This window comes from Papaver somniferum, chromosome 11 (assembly GCF_003573695.1).
Source record: "Papaver somniferum cultivar HN1 chromosome 11, ASM357369v1, whole genome shotgun sequence".
Taxonomy (NCBI): Eukaryota; Viridiplantae; Streptophyta; class Magnoliopsida; order Ranunculales; family Papaveraceae; genus Papaver; species Papaver somniferum.
In genome coordinates, this window is record NC_039368.1 from 74,641,205 (window position 1) to 74,657,734 (window position 16,530).

General features: G+C 34.8%; 1 long non-coding RNA gene across 4 annotated transcripts; it reads left to right on the plus strand.

The window, feature by feature from the left end:
- Positions 1-6,445: 6,445 nt before the first annotated feature.
- On the plus strand, positions 6,446-9,699 carry LOC113323852. 4 transcript variants are annotated; one of them, XR_003347883.1, is made up of 6 exons: positions 6,446-6,588; positions 7,059-7,175; positions 7,267-8,521; positions 8,595-8,668; positions 8,910-9,067; positions 9,468-9,699. It is a non-coding gene; the product is annotated as an uncharacterized LOC113323852 (long non-coding RNA). The 4 variants fall into 4 exon arrangements; XR_003347881.1 differs by lacking the exon at positions 7,059-7,175; XR_003347882.1 differs by lacking the exon at positions 6,446-6,588 and having other exon boundaries at positions 6,919-7,175.
- Positions 9,700-16,530: the final 6,831 nt, after the last annotated feature.

Genomic DNA, 16,530 nt, shown 5'->3' on the forward strand with positions numbered 1-16,530 from the left:
CGGGACCTAGTCCAGATTGAACACCACACTTTATTAAGCCGCTACAGACACTAGCCTACTACTAATTAACTTCGGACTGGACTGTAGTTGAACCCTAATCAATCTCACACTGATTCAAGGTACAGTTGCGCTCCTTACGTCTCTAATCCCAGCAGGATACTACGCACTTGATTCCCTTAGATGATCTCACCCACAACTAAGAGTTGCTACGACCCAAAGTCGAAGAATTAATAGACAAATCTGTCTCACACAGAAAAGTCTATAGGATTGAATAAATCTGTCTCTCATAGAAATACCCAAGAGTTTTTGTTCCGTCTTTTGATAAATCAAGGTGAACAGGAACTAATTGATAAACCGGACTTATATTCTGAAGAATAACCTAGTATTATCAATAACCTCACAATAAACTTAATCGACTAGAGAAACAAGTTATTGTGGAATCAAAAATGATGAGATGAAGTTTGTTTGTGATTACTTTTCTATCTTGCCTATCGGAGATATAAAATCTCGAGCCAATTACTTCAATTGCACTCAACACGATAGAAACAGCAAGATCAGATCACGCAACTATAAAGATAATAGTTGGGGTTGGCTTCACAATCCCAATGAAGTCTTCAAGTCATTAACTTACAGGGTCTCTAGAAGAAACCTAAGGTTAAAGGAGAATCGACTCTAGTTATGCAACTAGTAACACACAGGAGGTGCGGGGATTAGGTTTCCCAGTTGCTAGAATTCTCCTTTATATAGTTTTCAAATCAGGGTTTGCAATCTAAGTGACCTTGGTAACAAAGCATTCAATAATCACCGTTGGATGAAAAACCTGATTCAACCAAGCTAATATCTTTCAACTGTTAGATCGAACTTAGCTTGGTACACACAAATGAGATGTACCCTCATTTAGGTTTGTGTAACCGTACCTAAAGTCACAAATAGTTAACCGAGGTTAGCCATATGATTACTCTCATATAAACCTTATTCATCTTAACCATAACTAGTTCAAATGACTCAAATGAAACTAGTTAAAGAGTTGTTCAATTGTTTAGAAAACACAATTAAAATCAAATTGGTTTGATTCACTTGAATCAATCATGAACATTATAGCCACGGTTTGCAAAGATTGCATTCCTTATGATTTAAATGTTTAATTTCATGGACTTGACCTATTTGACAAAGTAACCAGCTTAACTATACGTATGGGTATGCGTACTTAAGCAACCGGTTTGAGTTTGTAAAGTTTCCAAACTCAACAGAAATTTTCGGTTCAAAAACTTCTACCAGTATGCGTACGGGTACGCATACTGGCGGTGACTAGTTAAGAGTTTTGCCAAAACCAAACTCAGCAGAAATTCTCGGTTCGAGAACTTCTGCAAGTATGCGTACTGGTACGCATACTTAACTTGTCTCCTTCACCAATTTCGTATACACACATATGCATATTCTTGGCTTCCGTTTTATGGATTTATACACTAATGTGCGAATACACTATATATGCTTATATCCAAAGATGGTTACATCATCAACTCTTTATTTCAATCATTGAAACATTCTTCTATAATGCCAATAGCCGTTTTCATACACTATTAGCATCAAAGCAATTTTCAAGATATTTAAATAATCATTATTGAAACCTTCCAAGTCTTACACCAAATGATTGTATCACACAAACCATGTAAGATGTTACTCGGAAATTTTCTCATGATATAAGATGAATTTGGTCGAAGCGACAGCTTACCAACACATATTTCGAGAAATATGTAAGCGAGATTTACTCAGCTCGAAATCTCAAATGTGTATGGAGAAAACTATACTGTAACACGACTAATGTCTCAATATAGGAGATAATAGAAATAGACTTTCCAAGTGATAGATAAGTTCAAGTCTCCACATACCTTTTGTCGAAGAAGTTCCACAAGCTCCCCTTAGTAGTTCTTCGTCTTCAAGATATGAACGTCGAGAGATTTAAGCTCAACTACATTATCTATGTCCTATTCCGAGACATCTACAAATAGGATAGAAATCAAGACTTATAGTTTTGATCACTAACATTGACAAACATGCTTGGGATAGCATCACATGCGATTTTGACCGAGCAATGCTCTAACAATGTACATTCTTTATTCAGTTTTTGTTCCGTCTTTTGATGAATCAAGGTGATCATGAATCAATTGATAATCCGGTCTTATACTCCCGAAGAGCAGCCTAGAAATACAAATAACCTTACAATAACCCAACTGATTAATCGAAAAAGTTATTACGGAATCATAAGAGTCTGAGACGAAGAACTGTTGTGATTACTTTTTATATCTTACCTATCACAGATAAATATCGAGCAAATCTTAGAGAAGATAGTACTCAACATGATAGAATAAGTAAGATCAGAACATGCGACTACAGAGAAAATAGTTGGGTCTGGATTCACGAATCCCAATGATGTTTTCAAGTCGTTAACCTATAATGGTTTTAGGAAAAACCTAGGTTAAAGGAGAATCGATTCTAGTGCACAAATAGGAACACATATAAGTGTGGGGATTAGATTTTCCCATTGCTAAAGTTCTTTCTTTTATAAGCATTCAAATCAGGGTTTGCTTTTAGTCAAAGCTAAGATAGCTTAGTAACAAAGCACTCATTATTCACCGTTAGATGAAAACCTGATTTAAGATTCAAGTTAAGCCTGCTTAAAAATAAAGCAATCAATCTCCATCGTTAGATGGTCTTAGATTGTTACACACAAATGAAATATACCTTGATTTAGATATGCTTAATTGTACCTATACGTGTATATTGATTTGGCTCAATAACAGTTAACTGAAGTTAGCCATATAAATACTTTTGTCCCAACCACATTCATCTAACAGTTCTAGATCAAATATGATGATAAATCAATCATGAAAGATAATCAAATGACTCTAATTGTTTTTCAAATAGAGTTATTCAATTGTTCACTATCTCACAGAAATATATATGAACAAACTGGAACAAAATCGGATTGATTAGTAATTGTACAAAGTACTTATACATGTATCAATTCATGAACATTAAGCCACGGTTTGCAAAGATTGCATTCCTTAATTTATAAATGTTTTAGTTCAAGAGTATGAGAATCATACTTAACCGATTTTAGAACTTAACCACTGTATTCGCAAATCAGGTACACGAAAAGCCCTTCCAGACCTAACTCAGGTGAAACTGTATGCATACTAGGTACGCAAACAAGGTTCCCGGACCTGATTTATAACAATACAGTTCGCATACTAGGTATGCATACCGTGTTGTATCTAGACATGGTTAATTTTTCTAAACCGAGCATTCCAATCATCGAAACATCCTTAGAAGATGACAATGGTTGTCTCATGCATGCCATTATCTTCAAGTAATTTTCAAGTGATTGAATAATCAATACAAAACTTTCCAAATCGACATCAAATGATTCTCACACAAATCATATAAGATATTTCAAGGCAGTTTTCACATGATCATCTTTTGACTTAATATTTAGTTTCCAATAAATAAATTGTCTCCAACTAAACTCAAACATAGTTAAAGCAAAAAGCTTCCAACACATATTTTGAGAAATAGATAAGCGAGATAAACTCAACTCAAAATATCAATTGTGTATAATATAAAAGTCTATATAGCTATACGAATTAGACTCATTAGAAGATAGAATAAAATATACTTTTGAGTGATATATAAGTTTTAGTCTTCACAAACCTTTTTTTATGAAGTTCCTCCAAGTTATCCTCAGTAGATCTTCGTCTTCAATCGATGAACGTCGTGAAGTCTAAAACTCAACTATACCTTCTATCCTAATCCGAGACATAGCTACGAGTAGACTAGAAATCAAGTATATAGTTTTGATCAACTAAACTTGACAAACAAACTTGAGATAGCAACGCTTGCGAGTTCCACCGAGCAATGCTCTAACAAAAAGCGAAGCGTGCACCACCAGTAATCAGATCACAATTCGATAAGAAATTTAAGGTTATACTTGATGATCAGGTTGAGGGGAAAAGATAGAAGAATATGAGAACTTATTATTTGGTAAAGTGGCATGGTTTACCAGAATCTGAAGCTTCTTGGGAGAAGGATACTTTATTGTGGAAATTTGAAGAACAAATTCAGGCTTACCTACAACAAAAGTAATCGACGAGGGCGTCGAGTTTAACTGGTGGGGGAGGTCTATGACCGGGTGGTCAAGTGGCCTAGTAATAATGGCCAACAGTTTTGCATTATTGGCAACATGGCATAGGCCAGAAATGCGGTGGCGCATTCAGTGTTGCAACTAGGAAAAGGCATGTGCTAAACAGGGTTTGGACATGGCCAAAGATGTGAGATTAGCATCAAGAGGTTCCAAATGAGTTTGGAATATAACCTGTATGCATGTGGCATGAAGGCATGCAAGCAAGACCTGCATTAGCACACTAGCATCGTTGGGGGAATGATGCTCAGCAATGATTGCAGGACTTTGGCTAGTCAAAGCTATCATTTCGCAGCAAGGCTAGATGACATTTGCGGGGTATATGGCCTTAACGGTTTCAAGTTGGTTACACGGAATAAATGTTTGTTTTATACTTTTCGAAGGCTAGGAACTCCATGTTTGGCTTTAGGAAGGAATTTAGGCAAGTTGGCATAGTTGGCCAACTGTCTTGCGTAAAGTAAATCTGCCTACTTGTATAGATAGCTGTTGTAAGGCTATAAAAGCCTGATCTTGTCAAGGGTTGGGTGTCCGGAACAAGAAGAGTTGTGTAACCCCAAGTGTACAGTAATAATAAGGCTTCAGCCAAGATTAAAACTATGTTTTGTTTGTGCATTTATCCCTTTATTTTGGCTTATTGGTTTATGCATCAAGCGGAGTGTGTGTCCTGGTTTGTTGGCTTGATAATATTATGAATATAACCTCTATTTAGTATGGGGTGAATAGAGTTTTAGCCAAGGAGTGGAGAAATTGGCTAAGGGAGAGTTGGCTGAACTGTGTTGTGGATGATAGTTGCATTGTCAAGGTTGGTTGTTGCATTTGGGTAGTTTGAAACTGTGACAGTATTTATGATATCAATAAAATTAAAATGAATTTGCGGTGAAGTCTAAAATGAAGCATGAAGTATGGAGTAATTTGATAATTTGTGATTATAACTTGGGGGTCTGAACATATTTGAAAGTAAGATGATACTGTTAACTGTCGATTGGCTTAACCAAAAGAAACTTAGTGCATTAAAATTTTATGTTATTACAAGTCATATACATTCATATCATTTACTGATTAATCTGATCTGCATTTGGAGGAATACCACCACCCTATGGTTATATCGTCGACTGTGACTCTGAATATTTGTGTAAAAAGCTTAGTAAAAAGGAGACAATTGTGCAAGAGTAAATCAAAACAGAACATCATCATAATTGTAATAAAAAGTGATTGACTGAACCATCTAACAGTTTGCTAGATTTCTAAGCACATAAAAAGTTTACCAGAAAAACTTTAGGCATGGTTATGCACCGGTTCAGTAAAGAAACTAAAGTTTTTAGTATACAGTAGAACCTCTACATAAGAATACTCCATATAAGAATAACCTCCGTATAAGAATAAATTCCATATTGGAATAAGTCATATTTTTTTCCAGTCCCGTCTTAAGGAACTTACCTCCATATATGAATAATTCAGAATAATATATATATATATATATATATATATGTATAATATAAGTCATATCCTACATCAGAGTTTAATACGAACAAATTCTTTTCACCAATTTGAAAAATCCTTCTAAATTTTATAGTGTATGATGTTTTTTTTTTGCACGACTCATTTAAATATCTTTAATCATATGATTTTGTTTGTCGATTTTCCATATCATTGTTGAATTTTGTATGAGTTGTGTTACATAGAAAACTTCATGTATTTAACTAAGACATGTGAAACTAAACAAATTTCACATGTGAAACTAAATAAAACTTATGTTTTCATATTTATTTCCTAGGTAAATTGTGTTGCATAGCAAACTTCGTGTATTTACCATATGTATCATACATGTGAAACTAAACCAAATTTAACTAATATTTGTATTGCCTAGATACAATGTGATGTTTGTTGTGTGTAATTATGTTTTCTCCTAGCACCAAATTCAGGATATAGCAACTCAGATTAGCAACAAAGTTAGAGCTGTTTCTAATTAGCATCAACAGAAAGCAGTTGCTAAAGTTTAGCAACAGCTAGTTTACTAATTTCGCCACTGCCAAGAGTCTGTTGCTAGTAGCAACAGCAGAGATCATAGGCATGCGATTCACATGCTTCTAGGTAACACTTTTGAACTCTTCTTCCGCCCATATTTTTGATATCTTTTTAAGTCTATTTATATACTTCCACCCCTTTGACCCCTTGACTTTAGACTACCAGAGTTTCTATTTCATTGTTTCTATCGATCGAAGAGATTAGTCTCTCTTCCACCTCTTCTTCTCCCCTTCTCAGCAGAAAACTCGGAAAAAAAAATCAGACCTAACAAATTATGCTACCTTGTTCGACATCTTTCTTCTTTCCATATCGATAATTTTTCTGCTGATGATGAACTGCAGATATAGGATATTGAATTCGTGAAGGTCAGCTGCCCTTGTTCGATCTTATCTTAGTTTCATTTTTTTAGATCGTGTTCTTCATTTTGATTTATTTATGATCCAAGTTTAATATTTCTGCATATTTTTTGATTTTGGTTACATTCACGGTTTTGTTTTATGTCAGTAGTCCTTGGATTCATAATCTAGGGTTTTTTTATTTTTCCCCCAGCAATTTAGGGTTATGATTTGGGGATTCTTAACTTTTCTAGGTATTTAGGGGTTTCTGTTTTTTTTTTTATCAGAATTAGGGGTTTCTGTTGTATTGTTGAAATTCTGTTGTTATATTTAATTTCGTGTTTGATATCTATGGTTAAGTTTCATTTGGTGTTCGTATGTAATTTTACCCATTCAAACGCATCCTCTTCAATCCCATCACTGATCCAACAGCAGCAAAAACCCATCTCGTCAAAACCCTAACCTGTAAACCTAAAATCATCATAATTTCCTGTTACCAGGTTTAGCAACTTCTTAATTCGAATTCCCAGTTCTATCATCAATCAAAAACCACTTTCAATCCCTCCATTCATCTGCAATTTGATTGCGGTAACCCCTTTCTTCTTTCCTATCATCCTGTAAGTGTTGTTTATGTTCTGGTGGCTTTTAAAATTGTCATTCATTGTTGGGGATTGTTAAAGGTGGTTATTTTTAATTGTTATGTTTCAGGAAAAGATGCAGTTCTTTTTGAAGTTATCAAGGATGAGTCTTTTCCATAGACAAGCAGCTCCAAGTCCACACAACAATGGAGTTTGCGCCGTGGTGGAGCCACACAGTCCAATATAAGGAGATGAGCATCAGTCTATAACGTACTGCGCTCCTCCTTCCAGGATGATCAATATTCATACTGAGGAGAATAGCCAATTGCAGATCATTTTAAGTGTCTATGCAAGCTGTGGACTCGCTACTACTCAATGATCAACTTATGGAGTAGGAGAAAGTCTTGCACTACCAACCTAGCTTACGGAACAGTTCAAAGTTCATATCTTTGTCAATGCTGAGCACATCCAGTAGCCACAGTTTGAGGCTTGCATAATGAATAAATTATGGAGTCCAAAGACACAGACCACATTCACAGGCTTGTGAACTATACAAAACTACAACTGAAAGCTCATTGCATTGCGAACTTCAGCAGTAACAGTGTGATTCTTGCAGTTAAGAGGAGGAGGAGGAGACTGGTAGATGAAAGAGTTCAACCAGTCAAGCTCTCAACTTATGATCAACATCGTTTCATGCTCAGTGGAAGGTATATGAAGGTAACTGAGTTTAGTACGTAAGTGTTTTTGTTCGCTACTGATTTCATCTAGTACTATTTCATCTAGGGAAAATAGCCGTAGTTTCTCACATTATGGTTGATGCAGTAATATATTCTCTTACTCTCAATCTACTCATCAAGTATGTCTTTGTTGTGTTAAGGGCGAATGAGCATAGTCGAGGTAAATATTTATATATCAAGAACAAACTGTAGTATATCTCTGTGGTTTTTTTCATTTTTTTTCTTGTTTTGTTTCATCCTAAACAAAAAAAAATTATCTTCAGAGGAATCTAATTCCACTTGGTTGTTTTGATTATATACCCTTTTTGTCAGTTTAGCAGTTTCAGTGTTTAAAGGAGAGATTTTTGTATTGGTTTTGCTATATTTTTTGAGGGGTGGTGGTGTTGGTGGAGATGAATGGGCATGGATAAGAACAAACTGGGTTTGACATGAGGATTCATTCCTTTCGAGGATCTCATTCATTAATGGCATTGCTTGATTTATTTTGTTCATGTGAAGATCTTTTGGTTTTTATCTTTGTTGGAATGACATAATTTTATTTCTTTGATGAAATTGTATATGGTTGTGTTTTGCTGGTGGCAGCTCCTCTGGAAACATTGGGAAGGGCTGCAGCTGAATTGGAAATAAAGAAGCTAGCATCATACATAGGTATAGATTCATCCTTAGTGCTTTGTTCTATGTACTTTATCTGTGACTGTTAATAATCTTGGCTTGGTTTCAGGTGCAGATGCTCGTCAGCAAATATGGTGTTTCTGGTTAAGCGTAGTTCAGTCGAGGTCCTTTTGAACCCAAAAAGTAAGTATTAAAGTTAAAGGACATGGCTATCTATAATTGATAGATCTGTGCCAGCCAAGATAGTTCACTGATTTCATTCTCCTTTATATACTGTATTCCAGAATCTTGCTTGTATTCAACAAGCAATATTTCAGGTTTTGCTTCAGATAAAGATAATCTTACTTTCCCACTTCGTATTATTCTTGTTAGACACTTAGACTGATTCTTAAATTGATATTTCTTGTTCTGGTAATCAATATAGCTGTATTTAGATTACATGAGAAGCTTCCGTCTTGATGATTTTTTTCAACAAGGAGTAATTTCTGAAATTGAAGTTCTATTGGGACCATGTGGGGACTACGCTATCCATCATACCTTGTAACGCATAGATGGAGGTACCCATGCATTGGGGAATTCCAGGTAATCACAAGGTTACATATACTGCTGAGTGTCAATTATTACTAGTTAATATCAGAAGTAGTATAATTGGATTGATATTAGTATAAAATCTCTGATATTAAGTAGTTATGAATAAGCTTAAAATTATCGATGAATTCCAAACTACCAAAAGGAAGTTCATCCTCAGGAAAGGTTTGTAATTACATGGTTTTAAATTAAAAATGTTTACCTTTATCACTTAAGAATTAGCTTTCCTGGTTCTTCATTCTGCAACTATGTTGTAACAAAAAAGCTTTAGTCATACACGAACTTATATGTGTGAACACTAGTATTGCACAAACATGGTGTATCTTCTTTTTTGGTCTGGTCATGTTTTTGAGATCTTTGAAAAGTTGCTAATGTAAGTTATCGGTGTTTGCAGGAAATAATTGGTTTTGAAGTGCTTTGGCTCAAAGTTGTAGCTGCAATTAGGTATACAATTGCCTAGTTAGTTGCATATTATGTTTGTTATCACTGTAATAGAACATTGCATCTATTTACTGCTTCCATGTAGAACATTGCAGTTCAACTACCTGATTTTGTTGTCTTTATCATCTGAGTAAATAAGTTGTGATATTTGTAAACATTTCTATCTCCTATTGTGATACTTTTAAGTCAACCATCCATTAATGAATCATTTTTATTCGATATTTGAACCTGTCAGGATTTCAGAACCTGTCGGTGTAACATGTCTTTGGTTCTCATTCTTAATCCTGCATCTGTTCTTGTTTAACCTGGTTGCAAATTGTAGTTAAATTATTTGATCCCTGTGAATGTAGAGCATAAGAATTATCAGATTGAATTACTGGATATAGGATAAATTAGGGTTTTGCAGGGATATTGCAGGATAAATTGGGGGAAACCGGTTGTGACTAGGTCAACAAAGACTAGACCTTTTTTTTGTCGCAAAAGTTTAGCAACGTCCGTAGTCTGTTGCTAAATCGGAACCAGAACAATTATACCCTGTTCTAACAAAAATACCCCGGAATAACTCTAAAATTAGCAACAGAGTAGCAACAGTCTTTATCAGTTCCTAAATCTTTGTTTCGCAACAGTTAATTTCTGTTGCGACTGCCGTTGCTGACCGAAACATGAATTAATTATGTCTGACATACTTGCCAAGGTCCTGAGTGTTATCTGCTATAGAACAGGTGAAAGACTTTCCACATAAGTTGATATATGCGAAACATGTTTAAGGTACGGGATTGAGGATGGGAAACCGTCGATTTTGATCTCTGCAAAAGTATTATTCTTCCAATTGTAAATATACTTGGAAACTTTTCTTGTGTGAAGATAATTATCTTCAAAGTAGGAGTATAATATTATTAAGTCTGTTCCTATAACCGAGCGAAAACAAACAGAAATCACATCATTCCTCCAAGAGCCTTGATGCCCTCAATTGAAGGGAAATTTGATAGTAATTTCCTCCCATGTATTACTTCTGTATCTATTGTTGTAATCATCGTAAAATAACCATATCTTAACAATGCCACGTAGTATTCTACTTAAGAGAGCTGGATGACCATCAGTTTCCAACAAATGTACAGAATTCACAGGTGGATTTGTATCAAGGTGGAGATTGAAATAGGTAATTGGGATGGCCACTATAATCTTAGGCTTATCATCCTTGACGGCGCATTTGAGATCTGATGGACTCTAATATATGAAACCATTCATGTAAATAGAATCTCGGTTATCAAAAGATATAAAATCGTATGCTGGGAGGACATAATCGATCCTTCTCCACTTACCATCTCCTACGGTCAAGACCTTCCAAACTTGACGGTGTTTTACAGTTCATACACAGATCACTTTGTGCTCTTTAGTGACAGGATCGAATACCAAATTACACTTCGCAAGGCATAAGTTGTCTGTACCTTTTATATTTAAGTTCGATACAAATGATGATTTAGTCCATGATGTGACTTCTCGGGTATTAATATTGCACAATGGGACATTTGTTGGAAAAACAATGATGTGGCCCATGTGCCACATCCTCATATGAAATGGTTTCATATGAATAACATGTCTCTACACCTAAGGTTGTATCTTTTCCCTCTAAAGTAGGTGTCTTTTGGAATTGGTTCTCATGTATGATGATTCTTGATGAATGAAATATTTAAGGAGATTAAAAACAGGTCCCTACACTCACTAAAAACAAATTCTCTACAGATCTTTTAACCATCGAACATGGGATATAAGGATTAGTAAGAGTGTAGACAGACTTTGTAATGATTATTCTTACTTCAATGTGTTCTACTGATCATGGAAGCGACTGTGATACTTGCATTTTTCATTTGGGTTTCTTTATTAGTTCTTTCATTCATCACGATCAAATCAACAATGATCAGAGGTACGTGATACATCTTTCTTCTGTATAAATTTTTTTCTAACATTTGGTATCAGAGCACAGGCTGCTCTGGTCCTTGTTTGATTTGTTTAAACCAATGATCATATATTTATGTGACAGCAGATATTTAGGAAAATTAAATTATAACCTAATTCAATGCTATTATCACGGCTGTAACATTGCACAAGACGTTTGATTAATTTGTTTGTATTTATGGCACAAACTATTAATAGGGTCCCTATACATCTTGATTAGAATATCTCGTAATTTCTTAAGGAAGGTTCTGCATGATCCTATTTACACGAATTAATTCCTTAATTATCTCATCTTTGGTTATTATTGCTTCCTTAATTATCTCCTATGATATTTCATTAGATTTAATAACGTAATTTAGATTTTTGAAATATTAATATTGGATTAACAGTGTGAAATTAAGATTCCTATAAATACGTTTGTTCCCTAAGTTATCTCTGCAAGCTGCAATTTCTCTGGAGTGATAAACAGATCAGCGGGAATTTTTTCACATTTAATTGTTTAATATTTGATAGTATTTCAAATAAATACGAAATTCAATTATTTTACTTTATTTTTGTGTGTAAGGCGAATATGCCATGTGAGAGATGTATGTCTTGACTTATTAATTGACGTATTTTCAGTTTGTTTTATAAGATTAGCCACACCATCTTATAATTTTGGAACCTGAAAATTGCAAACAACCATATTGTATAGATTCGTCGTCACTAGGAAATTTTAAGGTGTTATTTGGGATATGATATTAAATGAAATATTAGATTGAAAATTTCTTAATATCCATAGGTAAAAGATATTTTTAATTTGACATTTTAAATTTATTAGTCATATGATACGGCATTATATATACATATATAATATGTCATTTGTATTTATGATACTATGTGTTGTTGTGACTTTTACCCACAGGAGGGTTACAATAACTTGAAGTTTTAACTAGAATAGTAGACATTGGTTGAATTTCTAGATTTTGTTGTGTTTGCTTCGATAATTGATATTGAACATGCTTGTTTATTGTCATCTCTAGTTATGCAATCTTCCATTTTGCATATTCCATCTTCTCGTATGCCAATATTGAATAGTGACAACTATAAGAAATGGAAAGAGAAAATTCTTTTGGCTTTGTCATCAATGAGGTATAATGGGACTTCCGATGTACAAAATTTCAACATATCATTAGTATGTTTTGAATCTAATATGGTTGATTTCCATCACAATACTTGGTGGATTGATTCTGGTTCTACAGTCGACAGTGCCAATACTATGCAGGGCTTCCTTAGGCAAAGAAAACCAATAAACAGTGAATGTTGCATCTATTCTAGGAATAGAATGCCTTTAATTGTTGAAGCTATTGGAACCTTTAGACTTGTTCTTGAATCTGGTTTTACTTTGGATTTAGAATTACATTCCTCCGTTTTCAAGTAATCTTATTTCTGTTTCAAGACTTGTTCCTTTTGGTTTTAGAATTAATATTAAAAATATTTTTTAAGTTTTTTAAAAGACACGGTTGTTATTGGTTTTGCAAAACTTTAAAATGGTTTATACAAGCTTAATTTAGATTCTTCTTTTAACCATAACTTTGGATCAGAACCGAAAGTATTGGCATAAAGTGTAGTATTGTGAATGAAGAATCACCATGTTATGGCATAGAAGATTGGGACATATGTCGATTACAAGGTTAAAGAGGTTAGTGAAATAAGGTGTTTTGCAAACTTTTGATTTCTCTGACTTCGGTACTTGTGTAGACTGTATAAAGGGAAAACAAAATAACAAGACAAAGAAAGGTGATAGGAGAAGTTCCAACATTTTGGAAACCATTCATACTGATATATGTGGACCGTTTACACCACCATGTTTAAATGGTCAAAAATTGATGATCATACAAGATTTATGTAGCTATATCTTCTTAATGAAAAAAGTGAAGCATTAAATGCTTTTAAATTGTTTAAAGCAGAAGCAAATAAACAAACTGGTAAAGTAATAAAGATTGTAAGATCAGATATAATTGGTGAATATTATAAAAGATACACACACAGAAACCGGATAAAAACTAGGTCCATTTGCAAAATTCCTTGAAGAACATGGAATTGTTGCTCAGTATACGACTCCTGGCTCTCCACAAAAAAATAGTGTAGCTGAAAGAAGGAATCGTACGTTGATGGACATGGTAAGATTCTCTAGCCTCCCGATTTCTATGTGGAGTGAGGCCTTAAAAACCGATGTGTACAACTTAAACAGAGTTCTAAATAAAGCAGTTCCAAAAACACCCTTTGAGTTATGGAATGGTTGGAAACCAAGTTTGAGACATGTACATGTATGTGGTTGTCAAGTTGAGGTTCGAGTGTATAATCCACAAGAAAGAAAATTCGATCCAAGAACAGTCAGTGGATTTTTCATTGTCTATGCGGAGAGATCCAAAGGGTTTAGGTTTTATTGTCCTAATCATAAAATGAAAAATAGTTGAGGCTAGAAATGCAAGGTTTATAGAGGATGGAAATATCAATGGGAGTCATTAAAGAATTGTTTTTGAAGAAGGGCGTGATCAAGTAAATATATGTGCACCTTCTTTAGAACTACCCACTTCGCAAGACATTCCACAAAATGTCATACAATTAGAGGTGGCGGTTCAAGACTAGCCACTTAATGAAGAGCTCCTTACATTTAGTTTATCTTCTAACTCAGCACATAAGACATTTTCTTGCTTGTTGTTGGTTTTAACTTCGGTAAAATGAGTTTTCTTAATTGTACAGCCTACATTGTAAGCAGTAATGGCATCGACAATCCATTCATAACAAGCACATGATGCACATCTTAGTATTTTATTTGCACACTCTTTGCACAGAAGGTTGTGATAGTTTGAGTATCTTTTTGGGCATACCAGTGTTGTATGGCCTATGTCATTGCATATCTGACATACCTACAATCAAATAAGAAACTAAATTTGTGTATGTCTTATGAAAGCAAGTTACAGGTGTGTGTGAAATTGATTATGGATGTAAATTACCTCACCTTCTTGTATGTCTTTGTTCTTCAGTTTTTCCATGTTGACATCTCTTGATTACGTCAAAAAGATGTGCTTAAAGCTGTCTGCGGGTGTGAAAATGAGTTGGTGGAAAAATGGATATTAAAATGGAAGGATTTATGGGTAGTTATACGGGTTTGAACATCAAACCAACGGTCTGATAACGGACAAATAACACAGACCGTTATATTCCATCGTTCTCAACCGTTAGATCTGCCTAAGTGGAATTCTAACCAACACGTGCGAGTCACGTGCTAAAGGTAACAAATGGTGTTAAGTAACTAAAATATTTTTTTTTAAACAAATTATTTCATAACTGTCAAGACGGTCAATGATGGTCTCGTGACCGAAACTCTAATTAAAATTCTGGCGTGACCCAAACACAACTCTGGTCACTTTGTTGTGATCCAAAGTCAAAATATCTCTTTTTATATTGGTTCTTTCATTCATCGCGATCAAATCAACAATGATCAAACGTACGTGATCCATTTTTCTTCCGCATAAAGAATTTTCTAACAACACTATGATTCTTTATTGGTTCAAATAAATAGATTAAACCGTTCACAGGTTTTTGGAAAATTATATGGGGACGTAATATCCATCTCCCTTGTGGTGTCAACTGCTACTGACACTTCCCCGCCTTCCAACAATAATTCACCAGTTACAAAAGATAACGGACGATATAATAAACTTTTGCCTGAACTTTTTACCTATGCGCCTAATTTTACATTTCTTTGTGCGTCCCGGAACTGTAATAAGGAGGCGTGGTCGTGCTTTTGATCGACTAAGATGTAAATCGATAAAGTATCGATCCTCACAAATTATGAAATTACATTGCTTAGACACGCACTTAAATCGCATAAGTGACTTCATTAGTGATCTGCTAAATGTCTCATATACAATATCATGATCTACATTAAGATCACGTGAATGCAAGCTACTTATAGTAACTGTGTTCGAGACACCATTAACGTTATTATCATCGAAATCATGATGGCCGTTGTTACCTCTAAGTTTCTTCTTGCTAGTCTTTTCATCCTTTTGATTCTTTTCATGTCGTGAGATTTCCGTTTGTTGACTTCGTTGATGAGATTAAACTTGATAGGGTTTGCCACAGCTATCCCTTTTTTTTTCGAAGAGAAGGTTATATTATAAAGAAAATAGAAAAACCAAGGTTATTACAATGAAATTACATAGACATTAGGGTATCCCAATTACTCCAAATTAAACTAGGATCTACATATTTAAAAGTATCGTTGTCACAAGACCACAAGACTACCAATTGCTTAACCAAATCAATATTTTCTTGCACACTCTTGTGTTGTTCTCCAAAAACTCTTTCATTTCTTTCCTTCCATAAAATCCAACAAACCCCATATTGTAAGATCTGCCAAACATACTTACCTCTCCCTTGCAACACATTATTAGACCATGCTTCGTACAGTTGAAGCAAAGTTCTTGGCATTGGCCAGACTATCCTGAAAGCTTTAATGAAGTATTTCCAAATCTCAAAAGAATACTTACAATGAATGAACATGTGATTTGTTGACTCCCTGTCGTCGTTGCACAAAACACACTGCTCGCTATCAATGTTTACACCCCGATGACGCCACATATCCCTGGTAGGTAGCGAATCATGAAAAGTTGCCTATATGATAAAACTCACCTTGTTCGGAAGATAACCTTTCCAAAGGAACTTATCGAAGCCGCACTCTGATACCAAATGGCATGAGTCGTTGTGGTTGCCACAACTATCCTGCTTCGACTCCGTGTACATGGTGCCATCTTGGTGTTAGAGGCAATATCAAAACTTGAGATTAGAGATACACGGGCTTATATAGTAATGTATTTGCTCTGGAACCCTAAACTCAGATTTTTAGCTTGCCTAATGCCGTTACAATAAGAAGTTAAGAGTCTTCAGACGGTTAGGGTTAGAAAATGGAATGAAGGGGGCGTCACATATAAGCAATTGTAATATTTTAATGCGATTGTAGTGCAGAGGACCAGCATCAGAAACAGTCCGCTGAAAATTATTTGTTCGAG